The 18,816-nt window shown below is 37.6% G+C and overlaps 1 pseudogene; it reads left to right on the top strand.

Annotated features, from left to right (window-relative positions):
• Positions 1–1,243: 1,243 nt before the first annotated feature.
• LOC118971882 (serine/threonine-protein kinase TAO1-like) overlaps positions 1,244–18,816 on the top strand; it is a 56,238-nt pseudogene continuing 38,665 nt past the window's right edge.

Here is an 18,816-nt window from a genome sequence, read left to right as displayed (position 1 = left end):
ACTGAAAAAATTCTAAATTTGCTGTGTACTTGATGCTGAGATTTATTTGCTACACTTATTTAGTTCACTTATTTTTAACTATGCTAGGTTACTTACAAGACTTTTACTGAATATTAGACAAAGCCAAGCCTTTACGCATTTATTCTTAAAAGATCTAGCAGATAACATCAACTTAAATGACATTAGGTAAACTCAGGCAGCGGATAACAACAAGGACATGCCCGCCTCAGCCAAACCCAAATTAGCATTGATGCTTAATATTTTTTATTAGATTTTCTGGAAGTTTTAGAATGCCTAATTTTCACAAGTGCTTGTTTTTAAATCAATTTTTATTAATACCATATGGAGGTTGGAAAATATTTATCATTTACACACCTAGACACACAAACATACAAACTGGGACACAATGACTATAGTCAGCAACACTTTTTACACAAAAACTTATACACAGATAGACAAACTGATATAAAGACTTGAGTTAGTGATATCTAATTGCTTTGTTTTTCTTCAGCTTCTTGTTTGTGGCTTCTGTAACCAGAGGGTGGGAGGAGCATGTTCTGGTGGGGGAAGAGGGCAGTAAAGGTGAAAGGAGATGGGGAGGGGGTGGTGCAGCTACCGGAAGAGGAGAGCAGGACAACTGCATGGTTGAGAATGTAGGACTTTAAGATGGCAGTGACACGTGTGAAGACAAAGGACTTAAAGTTGATGGTGAAGAGAGTGGGAGGGGATTGTGAGCTGAGGGAGGCAGGCATCTGAGGCTTTCTGATGGATCTGAAAAGGAAGAACTAGGCAGAGTAAGAGGCTGACAATATTTAACTGGAGATCGGGCTAGGAGAACCTGAGTCATTGAACACAACGTAAAGGTCTGGGTGGGAGTGCAAAGTCCAAAAAGCCTGCGCATATGGGATTTCACTCTACTCTCTGCTCCAGTGGCAATAATTAGTTAAGTCAGTGAGGAGGCCAAAATCGAAAGTTCCCTCAGGGGGCCAGCGAGATTGATTGTCCAAGGGATACTGAGGCCTGGCCTCAGAGCAAAGAAAGACTAGCTTCCATTTGCAAACTTCCCAGGACAAACATAGAGTAGCCAAATTAGAAATGAGACACTGCAGCAGGGTATGAGCCTCTGCTTTTGAGGGCTGGTTCCCCATGTCTGTGCCATTTCCCAACTAATCCCGCTGAGAGGAGCGCCCAGCATCTCAAGTGCACCAAGTCAGGGGAGAGGGCCTGGGAGCCTGGGTGAGAGATGTCTCCCACACTTCAAGGCCAGGGGCAGGTATCCCGGATACTTGCAGTGGATGGGCTGAATGCCCAGACCTGGATGTATGCACAATTTCTAACGGACCAGGTGAAACGGAGTTAGGAAGAGAAGCAGACCAGGGGAAACTGAGGGACTCACCAGAAAATAGTCCATGCAATGGAGAGTAGGCTGAAGTCCTGGGTCAGGGAAAAAGGGGGTGGGGCCACCAGTGGCTGGTCGGGGCCCTGCGCTCATACTCCTTCCTGGGATTTCTGGTGGCGAAATTTTATTTCCAATAAATTTTAGCTGAAATAAGCAGGCAAAGAGAGGCAACAAAGGGCCAGGTAGTTTGTTTGAGTGCAACTCCCGGGTGATGTTCCATGGTCTGGGTATTACAGGCCAGGGAAGTCACGTGAAAATAGACAGGCAGCGAGATTTTAAAGAAGGGGGAGGCAGAGCTTAGATTTACAGCAGTGCGAGGATTGGCTAGCCCAAGGCACATTTTTCAGGTTGGGAGGGGGCAGCATCCGGGGACATTGGCACGTCATCAGTGACTGACATGCTCACCCCTCCCCCTAGTGCCTTCAACCTTAAAATTTTTAAATAGAAATGTTCTATAGAATAATTATTTTCAAGTGAATGATTTTGAGTTCACAAAAAACCATTACAAGAAATGGAAATAGCAGCAATTACACATGGTGCTCTGCAGGGATTAGCCTGCTTACGTTCTCATGCCATGATCCATAGGTAAGTACTTTAAAATTTATTATATATTAATAAGCAAATGGCTGGTTGAACTTCTCAGACCTAGAATTTATTAGTCCTGAAAGCTTTGTTGGTTTTAGGTAAATAAAAGTATTCTTGAGTTTGACAAACTCATATTTTTTTAGGTTATCCATGTCTTAAAAAGAATATAGTAATTTATTTGATCTCTTTGTTGAGGATAATTTTTATCTTTCTCTACACATACTGCTGGGCTTTCTGAAGTATGTGCACTTTATATATAGATTTGTGATAGAAATTTAATTATAGAATAATTTAATTTGTGAAGTGGAAAAGACAATAGGGATTATGTATTCTTACTTTTTTCATTTTACAGATGAAGAAACTGATGCCCCACTTTGTGACTAACTTCCCAAAGTTTACAGAGCCAGACAGATTAGACCAGAACTAACCTAGATATTTTGTCCTCCTGGTGACTCATAATGCCAGATTTGTTCTATTAATTCCATGTTAATGTCGGCAAGTTTGAAGGGAATAATTTTCCACATCTTCAACTTCCACAGGTGTCTTCCCTCTATACATTGTGAGGTGTCTTAGGTCTACTGCATCTTCTTTCCACCTACCTTTCAAATCTCTTAACTCCCACTTTGTTAAAGAAAGGCTTCTCACCCATCCTGAATAGTAGAGTGATCCATTGTTCTGAGAATTAAAAGCCTCAAACCATCACCAGAGGGACAATTTGAGAATACATAACATCTAGAATATATAGCATCGAAATATTGAAGAGTTAGGACACAAAGTTTTGGCAAGGGCCTTCTGCCTTCACAGTCATCGCTCTTCAGTTCCTTTTACTCCTTGCTCTTTCTTTTCCCAAATTATCGTCCCTCCCATCTTCTGTCTAGTGAATCATAAATTACCTCATTTATATCTGGGACAATTGTCATGAGGACACATTAACTTGTTATTTACATTGAAAAATGAAGTTTGGCATTTTCTGACATAAAATAATTCTGATTTAAATGGTTCATATGACCATGCAGACTGGGTTTGCTAATTAGGTTATTATACAGCAGTGTTTTTAATGAATTCAATGAGCTAGGTCCTCAGCTCCCAGTTGTAAATATCTGTAAAGCACATATACAAAATAATGTATATATATATGTGTGTGTGCATTACATCCTTTGCAACTATTAAGTTTATAAAATCTGGATACCAACTAAAAAATGTACAAGCAGATACATTTTTAAAATAAATTCACTGGATGTAAGAAAATAAAAAGTTTGAAGACCACTGTTCTGTATGACCAGAAATTTTATACATAGAGCCCTAGTTTAGATAGAATCCTATTCCTGTGTATAAGAAAAGGGTTCTTTGGACAAATAATGCTTCTTAATGGTCCCCCTCTACAAATCAGTGATCAATATTAGATACTAGAAAGAACCTAGAAAGTTGTGCATTAAAAACAAAACTACTTTTTTAACTTTGTTGAACTTAGTGACTCCCCAAGCTTACATCAACATCTTAACACATTAGAAGCCCTCTATTATTGGCAATTGAAAGTTACATATGTATTAATTTGTATATGGTATGTTAGGAACACAGCACTATGTACATATTTACATATTTTTACACACAAGAACACACATATGCCTGGTGACAATCTTATTAAGCAGTCAGAAACTGCTCTAAATGTCTGTCTGTGCTTCACAACAGGTACAAAGGAAGTATAAGGTGAAGCACCAGTGAGAACATTAGAGTCTAGCTGACGATGTGAATTAGCGTTTCATTTTATAACCAAGACACCTCTAAAGTTAATAATTGTATGATTTAGTTATGTGTGGCTGTCCTAGCCACTTTTATCACAGAATACTACTACTCTTTGAAAAAAATACTGACAAACTGCTTATTCATTGCTGCTTATTGTGGCAGATATTTTCTCAGCTAAATGTAGTGAGCTTGTTTACTTCAAGGAAACAAGTGCCAGTGATAAAATGGACCTCTTTGAAGCAAAATTTAGACTTTTGTAATGAATTCTTATGTCCAGATATATCATCTGGAATTCACACAGGTATTCTCTATGTAGATGGTCTTTACGTTTTTAAAGAATAGTATACTTTTCTTTTCTTTTTTAACTTTAAGTGACATTTTATGTTTTAAGATGGTCCCAGAAGTAATTTTAGCCAAGGATGATGAACAGTTTGATGGCAAAGTAGATCTATGGTCTCTTGGAATAACATGTATTGAACTAGGTAAGTATTGCTCTTTATTACTGTGTAGTAAGTTTTGATCAATGTTTTACCTCAATTTGTGTGCCAAATTACAGATTTTTATTTTTATGTCAGTGTTGAAGGGGAGCAATAAATCTATTAAAGTTGTCACTTTAGTTACTTGGCACTTTCCATATATATATATGTTTTTTATTTGTTAAACACCTAGAATATGTCTATGGTTATAGATTCACCATCTATTCAGGGTCTCTAAAGCATTCATGAATTACTTACCGCTCCTTAGGTTACTTAATACTTTGTGTTAGGGATGAGGATTTGATCGTCAGGCTGAAGACCTTATTGTACAGTTTCATTTTATGCACACATTTTATTCTGTGGCCCGAAGTGGAACTATGCTTAAGGCAGTGGACATCAAAGCTTCGCTGACACGCCCATTGTAAGTGAGCCAGGTGGGTAATTGAACTGTCACTTTAATTGAAGCTGATGGCCATCTTCTTGCTCTTGATTTCCTGCACCACCCTATAATACCTTCCCATTTTTTTCTTTAAGCTTTATTTAATACTAATAAATACTGGGAATATTTAATCGATCCATTCTAGGCATGACTAAAAATGGAAAATAACACGTTTAAAGTAAAATCCATGTGTCATTTGGATAAATCATCAACCCGGGTTTGTCAGTAGTAAAAAAAAGCAGATAGCTTTACATTTGTATTTCTTGAGAGCATATTTGGGTCTTGCTTTTATTTTTGTATTTTGTACATTCAAAAATAAAATAGTTAACCCATAGAATGAGAGGAAGTATTCCCAATACATATAGGCAACAAAAGACCAATAAGAAAATAATGAAGAATTTCTACTAATCAACGAAGGACAGAAAACACAATAAAAAATGAGCAAAAAACTTGGAGAGACACTTCATGAAAGATGATATTCAAGTGGCCAAAAAAATCTATGAAAAAGTACTCAATTTCATTAGTCATCAGAAGGATTCTTATTAAAACCACAATTCAGTACCACTACATGTCCCCAGAATGACTAATATGAGAAACATTAACAATAGCAAGAGTTGGCGAGGATGTGGAGCAACTGGAACTCTGACACTGTTTGTGGGATGGGTAATTGCCTGGGCAACTGAGGGCATTGTCTGAACCTAAGAGTTTAAGGGGAGGGGCTGGATGGTTTGCTTGCTTGCTTCTGCCAGAGCAGGGGAGAGAGCCTGCCTTGGACGGCAGTTTGTAAGCAATAAATGGGGTTTAAACTAAAAGAAAGGCAGATAGGGAAATTGAGGTAAAATTAAAGTAAAAGGATGCTTATCATTACACAATAAATACTATAATTTCCATTATAACCAGGCTGTTTCTGTCTTGCCATCTAATATGTTTTCAAAATAATATAACCTTTAGATTTTCCCCTTTTATTAGGATTCCTACATTAATCGTTCCCTTCAAGCTCTGTATCATCATATATATTTTAAAGCTTGACATCAGCGAAGAGAGATTGGGAGATTACCATGTCAGCCTCTTCTGATATATCGGTCTCAGTTTGAGGTTTTCAAAGTGTTTCTTCCATTTGAAAATATCTTTATATATCTTAAACTCTTGTTCTTTTACTCCTGATTCTTCTTCCTAGCAGTACATCCTAATTAATTTCTTAAGAAACTTGGGTGTAAATGTACAGAAGCTGGTTAATATACTCTGGCTATGGGGTATTTTTATGGGGTATGTGGTTGATGCATATATGTGCCCATTTGGATAATGAAATTGCATTAATCATCATTTTAGATATCATTGATATATTTTGATATTCATTTGATTAGAAAGTATTCCTTGGCTAATTATACTGATACGAAAGAAATGTATACACTCCAGAATTTCTATGGGATGGATTCTTATTTTTCCATGTTTCTAGTTTCTTATTATAGTTCATAAAATAGACTTCCTTCTCAATGAGACTTTTTGCACTTAGAATAAAGCAACTTCAGATATGACTGCCTTGAGATAATTTTAAAGGAGTGAGACATTTCAAAGAAATTCTTAGAGTTTAAGACATGCATGTGGCATCTTCAACTTTTAGAAACTCTATGATCACTTTTAAAATGTTTACTTAAACATGTTTTGAATTCTGAAATGTCATGAACCAGAACCTGACTCTGGTTCCAGGGGAAAGACCAGAGTAGCACAGGCCAATAAAACATTCTGTAGTGATAGAGATATTCTGTATTTGCATGTCTTTTGATCACTTGAAATGTGGCTAGTACAACTGAGGAACTGAACTTTAAATTTTGCTTCATTTAAATAAGTTTGCATTTAAGGGATATTGGGGGGACTTGATAATATGGGTGCAGTAACCACATTGTATTTCATGTGATACCTTCATAAATGGAGTGTATATCAATAATACCTTAATTAAAAAAATTGTACAAACAAAAGCTTGCATTTAAATAGTAATATGTAGCTGCCCTTTTAGACAAAACAGGTATAGAGGCCTGATTCTTTTTAATGCAAATTAGATTTGCTGTCTTGGGAAATAAATGCTATGTGCTTTTCTACTTTAAAATAATTAAGGATAATGAATTAAAGCAAACTTTTCTTACAGGGTAGGTAAGAGAACAAAACTTAAATTGATTGTACTGTCTTTGGCTTTGATAAATATAGTTCTAAATAAATATGACTTTCATACCTTATTATCATAAAGGTTGAAATAACTTGAATTTTCTCATAGGTGACTTTATATTTTTGTTCACAATTTGATGAAAAAGTTCCCAATTTTGTTGCTTTTCAGGCTGTGTGCATGATTGCACAATGGTGTTTATAAAAATAAAATGTGCCATTTCTTTCTGATTATAAAAGTACATGTTGAAAGTATAAAACTTCAGAAATTTAAAAGGTGTAAAAATAACTACTATAACTTGTTAAAGGATACACAAAATAAAAAGATGTAAATCATGACCTCAAAAATGTAAAACATGGTGGGAAATAAAAATGTAGAACTTTAAAATGCTTTCCAAATTATCAATTTAAAATAGATACTTATAAATATTAGTTTTATGTAAGCCTCATGGTAACCACAAAGTTAAAAGCTATAGTAGATACACAAAAAATAAAAACGAATCTAAGCATACATTACCAAAAATATCAAATCAGTAAGAGAGCAAGAGGAAAAAGAAAGGAACAGAGGAATTACAAAACAACCAGAAAGCAGTAAACAAAGTGGCAATAAGTACATACTTATTTAAAGTTACTTTAATTATAAATGGACTAAATTCTCCAGTCAAAAGACAGAGTGGCTGAATAGATTAAAAATAATAAGACCCATGTATATGATGCCTACAAGAGACTCACTTCAGATGTAAGGATACATACAGACTGAAAGTGAAAGGGTAGAAAAAGACATTCCATGCAAATGGAAACCAAAAGAAAGCTGGGGTAGCTATACTTACAAAAGACAAAATAGACTTTAAAACAGACTAATAAGAGACTAAGACATTACATAATGATAAAAGAGGTCAGTGCAACAAGAGGACATAACATGTCTGCACCCAAAGTGGTAGCACCTAAGTATATAAAGCAATATCAACAGACATAAAGGGAAAAACAGACAGCAATACAATAATAGTAGGGGACTTTAACATCCCATTTTCATCAATGCATAGATTATTGAGACAAAATAATCAATATGGAAACACTGGCCTTTAACAGCACATTGGACCACATGCACTTAACAGACATATACAGAACATGCCATTCACAAAACAACAAATGCATATTCTTCTGAAGCACCCATGGAACACTTTCCAGGATAGATAATATGTTAGGACACAAAACAGGTCTTAATAAGTTTAAGAAGATGGAAATTATATCAAACATATTTTCCAGAGACAATGGTGTAAAACTTTTAATCAGTTACAAGAAAAATGGGAGATTCACAACTATGTGGTATTAAACAACATGCTATTGTAACAGCCAATGCATCAAAGAAGAAATAAAAAAGTATAATGAGACAAATAATGGAAATACAACATACTAAAACACATGGGATACACCAAGAGCAGTTCTAAGAGGGAAGTTCATAGCAATAAATGCCTTCATTAAGGCACTAGGAAGTTTCTCAGGTAAGCGACCTTAGTTAAAACCTCAAGAAATGAGAAAAATAATAATAAACCTGTCCCAGAGTTAGGAGAAGGAAAGAAATAAAAAAGATGAGAGCAGGAATAAATGAAATAAAAACAAAAAAGTTAACAGAAAAGATCAATGAAACTAAGAGATGTGTTTTTGAAAAGATAAAAAGAATAGACAAACCTTTAGTTAGAATTAACCATGATAAAAATGGCTGAAAATAAGAAATGAAAGAAGAGGCATTAGAATTAATATTGCAGGAATATAAAGGATCACAAGAGACTACTGTGAACAATTAATATGCCAACATATTGGACATCACAGAAGAAATGGATAAACTGGAAACATACAACTGTGATTCAAGACTGAATCATGAAAATATAGAAAATCTGAAGAGACTGATTTCTAGTAAGGAGATTGAATCAGTAATCAAAAGCCTCCCAGAAAACAAAATCCAGGGCCAGATGGCTTCACCATTGTAGTCTAACACACATGTAAAGAATTAATACCAGTTCTTCTCAAACTCTTCTGAAAAACTGAAGAGGAGAGGGGGTGGAGCCAGGATGGCGGCGTGAGTAGAGCAGTGGAAATCTCCTCCCCAAAACACATAGAGCTATGAAAATATAACAAAGAAAACTTTTCCTAAAATAGAGACCAGAGGACACAGGACAACATCCAGACCACATCCACACCTGCAAGAACCCAGCGCCTTGTGAAGGGGGTAAGATACAAGCCCCGGCCCGGCGGGACCCGAGTGCCCCTCCCCCCGGCTCCCGGTGGGTGGAAAGAAACTGGAGCGGTTTTATTTTTTGGCAAGTGCTTTTTGGAAGCCTTAAAGGGACAGGGAGCCTGTTGCTAGGGAGGCAGGGCGGCGGGACCGGTGAGCGGGTGCCTGGGACTGGAGCCTGAGGACAAAAAAAATCGCGTGCTTTTTCTTTCTTTCTTTTTTTTTCTGTTCCCTCTCTCATTGTTGCTATTGTTGTTTTGGTTTGGAGAGTGCTTTTTGGAAGTCTTAAAGGGGCAGGATAGGACACTTAGACCAGAGGCAGGGAATCTGGGGATCTCTGGGCACTCTAACCCCCTGGGCAACAGGGAGCACAGAGGTCCCTTACGGAGATAAATAGCCTTCTGGCTGCTCCCCCTCCAATGGGGATCCACCACTTTGGAGGAGCAGCCCCAGCCAGGCCTCGCCCACAGCAACAGTGAAGATAAACTCCATAGCAAATGGGCAGGTAGCAGAAGCCCTGTCTATGCACAGCTGACAAGCATAAGCCACTAGAGGTCGCTATTCTCCCAGGAAAGGAAGGCCACAAGCCAACAAGAAGGGAAGCTCTTCCAGCGGTCACTCGTACCAGCTCTACAAACTATTTCTATCACCATGAAAAGGCAAAACTACACCCAGACAAAGATCACAGAGACAACACCTGAGAAGGAGAGAGACCAAACCAGTCCTCCTGAAAAAGAATTCAAAATAAAAATCATGAACATGCTGAAAGAGATGCAGAGAAAAATGCAAGAGCAATGGGATGAGATGCAGAGAAAAATGCAAGAGCAATGGGATGAAGTCTGGAGGGAGATCACAGATGTCAGGAAGGAGATCACAGAAGTGAAACAAACACTGGAAGGATTTATAAGCAGAATCAATAAGATGCAAGAGGCCATTGAAGGAATAGATAACAGAGAACAGGAACATATAGAAGCTGACATAGAGAGAGATAAAAGGATCTCCAGGAATGAAACAACACTAAGAGAACTATGTGACCAATCCAAAAGGAATAATATTCGTATTATAGGGGTACCAGAAGAAGAAGAAAGAGGAAAAGGGATAGAAAGTCCCTTGGAAGAAATAATTGCTGAAAACTTCCCCAAACTGGGGGAGGAAAAAATCGAACAGACCATGGAATTACACAGAACCCCCAACAGAAAGGATCCAAGGAGGACAACACCAAGACGCATAGTAATTAAAATGGCAAGGATCAAGGACAAGGAAAGAGTTTTAAAGGCAGCTAGAGAGAAAAGGTCACCTATAAAGGAAAACCCATCAGGCTAACATCAGACTTCTCGACAGAAACCCTACAGGCCAGAAGAGAACGGCATGATATACTTAATTCAATGAAACAGAAGGGCCTTGAACCAAGGATACTGTATCCAGCACGACTATCATTTAAATATGATGGCAGGATTAAACAATTCCCAGACAAGCAAAAGCTGAGGGAATTTGCTTCCCACAAACCACCTCTACAGGGCATCCTACAGGGACTGCTCTAGATGGGAGCACTCCTAAAAAGAGCACAGAACAAAACACACAACATAAGAAGAATGGAGGAGGAGGAATAAGAAGGGAGAGAAGAAAAGAATCTCCAGACAGTGTATATAACAGCTCAATAAGCGAGTTGAGTTAGGCAGTAAGATACTAAAGAAGCTAACCTTGAACCTTTGGTAACCACGAATCTAAAGCCTGCAATGGCAATAAGTACATATCTCTCAATAGTCACCCTAAATGTAAATGGACTTAATGCACCAATCAAAAGACACAGAGTAATAGAATGGATAAAAAAAGCAAGACCCATCTATATGCTGCTTACAAGAAACTCACCTTAAACCCAAAGACAAGCATAGACTAAAAGTCAAGGGATGGAAAAACATATTTCAGGCAAACAACAGCGAGAAGAAAGCAGGGGTTGCAGTACTAATATCAGACAAAATAGACTTCAAAACAAAGAAAGTAACAAGAGATAAAGAAGGATGCTACATAAAGATAAAGGGATCAGTCCAACAAGAGGATATAACCATTCTAAATATATATACACCCAATACAGGAGCACCAGCATATGTGAAGCAAATACTAACAGAACTAAATAGGGAAATAGACTGCAATGCATTCATTTTAGGAGACTTCAACACACCACACACCCCAAAGGATAGATCCACCGGGCAGAAAATAAGTAAGGACACACAGGCACTGAACAACACACTAGAACAGATGGACCTAATAGACATCTACAGAACTCTACATCCAAAAGCAACAGGATATACATTCTTCTCAAGTGCACATGGAACATGCTCCAAAATAGACCACATACTAGCTCACAAAAAGAGCCTCAGTAAATTCCAAAATACTGAAATTCTACCTACCAGTTTTCAGACCACAGAGGTAAAAAAGTAGAAATAAATTCTACAAAGAAAACAAAAAGGCGCACAAACACATGGAAGCTTAACAACATGCTACTAAATAACCAATGGATCAATGAACAAATCAAAATAGAGATCAAGGAATATATAGAAACAAACGACAACAACAACACTAAGCCCCAACTTCTGTGGGACGCAGCGAAAGCAGTCTTAAGAAGAAAGTATATAGCAATTGAGGCACACTTGAAGAAGGAAGAACAATCCCAAATGAATAGTCTAACATCACAATTATCGAAACTGGAAAAAGAAGAACAAATGAGGCCTAAAGTCAGCAGAAGGAGGGACATAATAAAGATCAGAGAAGAAATAAACAAAATTGAGAAGAATTAAACAATAGCAAAAATCAATGAAACCAAGAGCTGGTTCTTTGAGAAAATAAACAAAATAGATAAGCCTCTAGCCAAACTTATTAAGAGAAAAAGAGAATCAACACAAATGAACATAATCAGAAATGAGAATGGAAAAATCACGACAGACTACACAGAAATACAAAGAATTATTAAAGACTACTATGAAAACCTATATGCCAACAAGCTGGAAAACCTAGAAGTAATGGACAACTTCCTAGAAAAATACAACCTCCCAAGACTGACCAAGAAAGAAACACAAAAGTTAAACAAACCAATTACGAGCAAAGAAATTGAAACAGTAATCAGAAAACTACCCAAGAACAAAACCCCGGGGCCGGACGGATTTACCTCAGAATCTTATCAGACACACAGAGAAGACATAATACCCGTTCTCCTTAAAGTGTTCCACAAAATAGAAGAAGAGGGAATATTCCCAAACTAATTCTATGAAGCCAACAACACCCTAATACCAAAAGCAGGCAAAGACCCCACCAAAAAAAAAAATTACAGAACAATATCCCTGATAAATGTAGAGGCAAAAATACTCAATAAAATATAAGCAAACAGAATTCAACAGTATATCAAAAGGATCATACACCATGACCAAGTGGGATTCATCCCAGGGATGCAAGGATGGTACAACATTCGAAAATCGATCAACATCATCCACCACATCAACAAAAAGAAAGACAAAAACTACATGATCATCTCCATAGATGCTGAAAAAGCATTCGATAAAATTCAACATCTATTCATGATAAAAACTCTCAACAAAATGGGTATAGAGGGCAAGTACCTCAACATAATAAAGGCCATGTATGATAAACCCACAGCCAACATTATTCTGAACAGTGAGAAGCTGAAAGCTTTTTCTCTGAGATCGGGAACTAGACAGGGATGCCCACTCTCCCCACTGTTGTTTAACATAGTACTAGAGGTCCTAGCTATGGCAATCAGACAAAACAAAGAAATACAAGGAATCCAGATTGGTAAAGAAGAGGTCAAACTGTCACTATTTGCAGATGATATGATACTGTACATAAAAAACCCTAAAGACTCCACTCCACAACTACAAGAACTGATATCAGAATACAGCAAAGTTGCAGGATACAAAATTAACACACAGAAATCTGTAGCTTTCCTATACACTAACAATGAATCAATAGAAAGAGAAATCAGGAAAACAATTCCATTCACCATTGCATCAAAAACAACGAAATACCTAGGAATAAACCTAACCAAAGACCTTAAAGACTTATACTCTGAAAACTACAAGTCACTATTAACAGAAATTAAAGGGGACACTAATAAATGGAAACTCATCCCATGCTCATGGCTAGGAAGAATTAATATCGTCAAAACGGCCATCCTGCCCAAAGCAACATACAGATTTGATGCAATCCCTCTCAAATTACCAGCAAACGTCTTCAATGAACTGGGGCAAATAATTCAAAAATTCATATGGAAACACCAAAGATCCCGAATAGCCAAAGCAATCCTGAAAAAGAAGAATAAAGTAGGGGGGATCTCACTCCCCACCTTCAAGCTCTGCTACAAAGCCATAGTAATCAAGCCAATTTGGTACTAGCACAAGAACAGAGCCACAGACCAGTGGAACAGACTAGAGACTCCAGACATTAACCCAAACATATATGGTCAATTAATATTTGATAAAGGAGCCATGGACATACAATGGCAAAATGACAGTCTCTTCAACAGATGGTGCTGGCAAAACTGGACAGCTACATGTAGAAGAATGAAACTGGACCATTGTCTAACCCCATATACAAAGGTAAACTCAAAATGGATCAAAGACCTGAATGTAAGTCATGAAACCATTAAACTCTTGGAAAAAAACATAGGCAAAAACCTCTTAGACATAAACATGAGTGACCTCTTCTTGAACATATCTCCCCAGGCAAGGAAAACAACAGCAAAAATGAGCAAGTGGGACTATATTAAGCTGAAAAGCTTCTGTACAGCGAAAGACACCATCAATAGAACAAAAAGGAACCCTACAGTATGGGAGAATACATTTGTAAATGACAGATCCGATAAAGGCTTGATGTCCAGAATATATAAAGAGCTCACACGCCTCAACAAACAAAAAACAAATAACCCAGTTAAAAAATGGGCAGAGGAACTGAATAGACAGTTCTCTAAAAAAGAAATACAGATGGCCAAGAGACACATGAAAAGATGCTCCACATCGCTAATTATCAGAGAAATGCAAATTAAAACTACAATGAGGTGTCACCTCACACCAGTAAGGATAGCTGCCATCCAAAAGACAAACAACAACAAATGTTGGCTAGGCTGTGGAGAAAGGGGCACCCTCCTACACTGCTGGTGGGAATGTAAATTAGTTCAACCATTGTGGAAAGCAGTATGGAGGTTCATCAAAATACTCAAAACAGACCTACCATTTGACCCAGGAATTCCACTCCTAGGAATTTACCCTAAGAACGCAGCAATCAAGTTTGAGAAAGACAGATGCACCCCTATGTTTATCGCAGCACTATTTACAATAGCCAAGAATTGGAAGCAACCTAAATGTCCATCAGTAGATGAATGGATAAAGAAGATGTGGTACATATACACAATGGAATACTACTCAGCCATAAGAAGTGGAAAAATCCAACCATTTGCAGCAACATGGATGGAGCAGGAGAGTATTATGCTCAGTGAAATAAGCCAAGTGGAGAAAGAGAAATACCAAATGATTTCACTCATTTCAGGAGTATAAGAACAAAGGAGAAACTGAAGGAACAAAACAGCAGCGGAATTACAGAACCCAAAAATGGACTAACAGGTACCAAAGGGAAAGGAACTGGGGATGACGGGTTGGCAGGGAGGGATAAGGGGGGGAACAAGAAAGGGATATTAAGATTAGCATGCATGAGGGGGGAGGGAGAAAGGGGAGGGTGGGCTGCACATCACAGAGAGGACAAGTAGGGATTCTACAACATTTTGCTAAGCTGATGGACAGAAACCATAATGTGGTTGTTAGGGGGGACCTGATACAGGGGAGAGCATAGTAAACATAGTATTCTTCATGTAAGTGTAGATTAAAGATTAAAAAAGAAAAGAAAGAAAGAAAGAAAGAAAAGGGGGATTACTCCTTGATAGGATAAAACTATTGGTAAATCAAAGATCAACGCATGCTTTAAACATCCTTAATGTTGATCACTTAACGGCTGTCAGATGATCAGCTATGGAGGTACTCTTTTCTGATAATATTACTTTCTCTTAATAAAAAAAAAAGCAGTCCCTGTGTGCTGACCTCCAATGAGTTCTGCACAGTGGTATAGAGGGCATGTCAAAGTGTGGGCAAAGGGTCTGTTTGTTTCTATGCAGAAGATCAAGGCCTAGCTTGGATACCCAGAAAATGAACTAAGATACGATATGAGGAGGAGCTTCTGGCATCAGCACTCTCTGGAGGACTCGTGCCGGGGGATGATCATCAAAAAGCCTCCACAGGGATCCGGGCGATGCTGTGGTCGCGGCTGCGTCCACCCCACCGTTTCCTAGACTTGCCATTGGAATGAGGAGGCAGATGTCTAGGCTGGCATGTGCATACGATGAGACAACAAATTTGACCGGATCTGTACTGTTGGAACTCAACCAGGAGTTGGGAGGGGTGCAAGTTGTAGCACTCCAAAATCTCATGCCTATAGACTATCTATGGTTAAAAGGACATATGGGAGGTGAACAGATCCCAGAAATGGGCTGCTTTAATTTGTCTGATTTTTCTCAGACTGTTCAAGTACAGTTGGACAATATCCATCATATCATAGAGAAACTTTCACAAATGCCTAGGGTGCCTAAATGGTATTCTTGGCTCCACTGGAGATGGATGGTAATTATAGATTTGCTCTGTTTGTGTCACTGTATTCCTATTATGTTAATATGTGTGTGCAAATTAGTTCGTAGTTTAAAACCTAGACATACATAAGGTACTCTACAAGAATATATGTCAAAGAAATAATCAATCCTCCCATGTTTTCTTCCATATGCTACCTCTATAGCTTTTCTTCTTTCTTCCTAATTGTAACCCTTAAATAGAATTTGTGCCTCATATCGAATTTACCGAGTATCATAATTCCTCCAGGTGGTAAAGATACCTCGAGACAAGTGCTGGGCATAGAAGCCACAGGGCATAAATCTGCAAAGAAGTAAAAAGCTAACCTTTTCAAACAATATGGCTTCTCTCTCACTTACCAACTTTACATTTCCCTGTATGGCCCCGGAAGAGGACTGGTTAGACAGAGATGGGTAAGATTCCTCAAGGGAGGAACAGCCTAAGACAGGCACAGTCGCAGGGGGGCCATCAGGTGAGAAACTGGGGATCAACAGAGGTGAGGCTCAGAACCTCATGCCCCCTGCTTTGAGAGAAATGTTCTGCATCCGTGGATGTTTTGCTGCCCTTGTCTAGCTTGGATTAACATAGTCTACAGGCACACACCTGACCATCTACATTTGCCCTCTTACAGCACTAAACTATGTTTTCTACCTTTATCTTGCATCTACCTACCACTTCATCATTTTATTAAAAATAATAATAATAATAATAATAAAGGGAGAAATGTGGGATCCACATATAAATCAAGTATAAAAATCAAACAAATATTCATATTTGACCTGATTGTTTATAGTTCATAATGCGTGATCAAAACCGAAAGTTTCTGTGATGACTGCCCTTGTACTGTTCACCATGTAAGAACTTATTCACTATGTAAGAATTCGTTCACCATGTAAGAACTTGTTCGTTATGCTTCAGAAGATTGCAGACTGATGAGAATTACGCTTGAGATGGATTAATGATTGTACATTGAGCATTGACCCCCTATACTGAATTTTATTGTTGTTAACAACCATTTGATCAATAAATATGTGAGATGCCCTCTCAAAAAAAAAAAAACTGAAGAGGAGGGAGTACTTCCAAACTCGTTTTATGAAGCCAGCATGACCTTGATAACCAGAACCAGACAGGGACACTACATGAAAAGAGTGTTACAGGCCAATTTCTCTGAGGAACATAGGTGCAAAAATTTTCAGTGAAGCACTGGCAAACGTAATTGAACAATACATTAAAAGGATGATATACCATGATTAACTATGACATATCCCAGGGATGCAAATCTGGATCAATATATGCAGATCTGTGTGATCCACCACATTAACAGAATGAAGGCTGAAAATCATGATTATCTCATTAAACGCAGAAAAGCCTTTGACTAAATTCAGCATCCATTTGTGATAAAAACTCAGCATAAGTGTAAGCGGAAGAAAGCTCAACAGAATAAAGTCCATATATGGCAAGCCCTGTGCTAATATCCTACCTAGTAGCTAAAAGCTAAAAGATTTTCCTCTAGGATTAGGAACAAGACAAGGAAATCCCCTCACCACTTTTATTCAACATAGTATTAGAAATACCATCTAAAGCAATTAGACAAGAAGAAAGAAACAAAAGGCATCCAGATCAGGAAGGAAGAAGTAAAACTATCACTGTCTACAGATGACATGATATTATTATATATAGAAAACCCTAAAGACTCCACCAAAAAATGGTTAGACCTAATAACAAACTGAATTCAGCAGAGTGGCAGGATACAAAATTAATACACAGAAATCTGTTGCATTCCTATATACTGACAACAAACTAGCAGAAAGAGAAATCAGGAAAACAATTCTATTTAAAACTGAATTAAAAAGAATAAAATACCTAGGAATAAACTAGCCAAGTAGGTGAAAGACCTATTCTTTCTTCTGGAGAGAAATTAACCAATAAATGGAAATAATCTCATGTTCACGGATAGGAAGAATTAATATTGTCAAAATGGCCACGTTGCCCAAAGCAATTTACAGAGTCAGTGCAATCCCTGTCAAAATACCAATGATATTTTTCAATGAGCTAGAACAAATAGTTCTAAAATTCATGTGGAACCACAAAAGACCCCACATAGCAGGAGGAAGTCTGAGAAAGAGCAAAGCTGGGGTGATTATACTCCCTGACTTCAAGCTCTATTATCAAACTACAGTTATCAAAACAGTATGGTACTGGCACAAGAACAGATCCATACATGAATGAAACAAAATGGCTCAGATATAAACCCATGCATATATGGTCAATTAATACAATAGTATAAAGAGGCCATGAATATACAGTGGGGAAAAGATAGCCTCTTCAACGGCTGGTTTGGGAAATCTGGACAGGTCCATGTAAGAGAATGAAATGAAGCAATCCACATTTATGGAGAGACATATTTGGGAAACGTATACAAGACAACAAGGAATAGGATCTCTAACTTTTTTAAATTAAATTTTATTTAAATCACATTAGTTTATTAGTAGTCACTTACAAGAATTTGAAATGGGGGATATTATGTTCCCTGGATTTTAGGCTATACTACAAAGTAACTCTAATCGAAACAATATGGTACTGGCACAGGAACAGACCCATAGGTGAATGAAACATGATAGCCCAGATATAAACCCATGCATTCATGGTCACTTAAAATGTAATGAAAGAGCCATGAGTATACAATGATGAAAGGACAGACTCTTCAACAACTGGTGTTGGCAAAACTGGCCAGCTACATGCAAGAGAAAGAAACTAGATTACTGTCAATAACTCTACACACAAAACTAAACTCAAAATAGATCAAAGATCTACATGTAAGACATGAAACCATAAAACTCTTAGAACATAGAAAAAATCTCTCAAACATAAGTGTGAGCAGTTTTTTCCTGTACACACTGCTCACGAAGAAGAAACAAAATAAAAAATGAACAAGTGGGACTATATACCAAACCAAAATGCTTCTCTACAGGAAAGGACACCATCAGCAGAACAAAAATGTAACCTACAGTATGGGAGAGTATATTTGTAAACGATTTGTCCTATTCAGTTTTAACACCCAAAATACATAAAGGACTCATACTACTCAAAACCAAAAAAAAACAAAA

Source organism: Manis javanica, unplaced genomic scaffold (genome assembly GCF_040802235.1).
Source record: "Manis javanica isolate MJ-LG unplaced genomic scaffold, MJ_LKY HiC_scaffold_30, whole genome shotgun sequence".
In the NCBI taxonomy this organism is placed as follows: Eukaryota; Metazoa; Chordata; class Mammalia; order Pholidota; family Manidae; genus Manis; species Manis javanica.
The sequence above is the reverse complement of the archived record's forward strand: the minus strand, read 5'-3'. Positions and strand labels throughout refer to the sequence as shown.